Genomic DNA, 1,917 nt, shown 5'->3' with positions numbered 1-1,917 from the left:
AGAATGCCACTGAGTGTCCATTTCAAATGGATGTACAATTCCTAGTTTAATAAAAGGTTTGTTTGTGGTGTTGTTTCTGGTTGTTGATATTGTTTTTCTTGGTTATTCTCCCACCTAATTCACTCAGTCTGCATGGCTAATGAATTTAACCAAGTGCCTTTTTGGCATAAGTTATAATCATTTTATGATTATTTTATACTTAGGTTGATTGTAGTGATGCATTAGCAGGGATCTCTAGAGAAACACAATATATATATATGTAATAGGATTTGGCTCTCATGATTATAGAGGCCAAGAAATTCCACGATTTGTCATCTGCAACCTAGAGAACTAGAAAAATCTGTGGTGTAATTCAGTCAGCGTCAGAAGGCCTAAGAAGTGGGGGAGCTGATAGTGTAAGTCCCAGTGCAAATCTTAAGGCCCAAGAACCAGGACAGCTGATATCAGAAGACAGGAGAAGAGGGATGTCTCTCAGCAAAGACAGCAAATTCACCCTTCCTCTGCATTTTTGTTCTATTCAGCCTCTCCTCAGATTAGATGATGCCCATCTGCATTGGGGAGGGCAATTTTCTTTGCTCAGTCTTATGGTTTAAATGCTACTTTCTTCTGGAAATATTCACACGGACACACCCAGAAATAATGTTTTATCAGCTCTCTGGTTATAACAAATACGATAAATGATCATGTGCTTATCCAGTCAAGCTGATACATAAAATTAAGCATCACACCTCCCCCAAATCAAGACAATGACTAAAGCTAATAACAGAGCAGGTGTAAATTGTAATTCAAGTTATTTCATGCTCTTTGTTTTCCACAAATCTGAAGCGTAACCCATTTAACTTGCCATTTGATTAATAATTAAGAATTATTTTTGATCGTAGACTATTGATATTTTGGCATATAATCATGAGTAACATTGTTAAAATAAAACCCCTTTCATTCCTATGAACTTATCCATACAAACAAATGTCTTCAATACTTCAAATAATAAAACAAAAAATATCAGTAGGATTGCTTTTAAACTGTCATATTCCAATGATAATTCTTATGTATCCATGGATAATTTCAACAATTGAAAAAAGTGCTTTTTAAATCTAATTAAAATATGCATTCTGAAAAAATAATTTCATGTTAAAATTTCTTGTTAAATTTGTAGTATATTTGTGCTAAAATCAATTATGTACTAAAGAATTATAATGCAACTCAATCCAGAATAAAAACAACTTAATTAAGATTTATATAGCAAAATGTTAAATTTTAATTTATATACATATTTTGTGACAATTAAAATGGGATATTCAGTATAAGAACTTTAAGCATGAAATGATATTGTATTAGCATGCAACTTAGTGGTGTAAATGCAATGGAAATATGCATTTAAGATGAAAAAGAAAAAAAAACTTTTGAATCTTAAAGAGGTACCTATTCACATGTATTTTAAATAGTTGATGAGAATTCAAATTATTATCATTAGGGAAAAAAAAATAAGGATGAGGTGTCTCTCTTGCCAGGATTTATCTTGAGCTTTCTTATAGAGTGCTGAGAGTGTGATAATTTATATTTATTTACTGCATTCCCTGGACTCTGATTACCTATGCATAGAGAAAACTTCCACCAGAACAGTTAGCACATCTTCTTTTAAAAATTTATCCGTGTTTTGTTAGTGTTTCTAGAATGTTTATTGTTTATCATTTTAATCTATTTTTCTCATTTTGGTTATGGTATGAGGCACAGATATAAAAGATATTATTTCTCTAAATTTATTGTCACTTATTCCAACACTACTTTATGAAAAAGTATTATAACCTTGAATCCTTTATCAAATCCTATATTTCCTTATGAATTTGTTTCTATATTTTGTTTTGTCTTTTGTTCTGTTTGTCTTGTGCTGTGACTCAGTCTTTTATTTAAAATGTC

Source organism: Pteropus medius, unplaced genomic scaffold (assembly GCF_902729225.1).
Source record: "Pteropus medius unplaced genomic scaffold, Ma_sr-lr_union100, whole genome shotgun sequence".
Lineage (NCBI taxonomy): Eukaryota > Metazoa > Chordata > Mammalia > Chiroptera > Pteropodidae > Pteropus > Pteropus medius.
The sequence above is the reverse complement of the archived record's forward strand: the minus strand, read 5'-3'. Positions refer to the sequence as shown.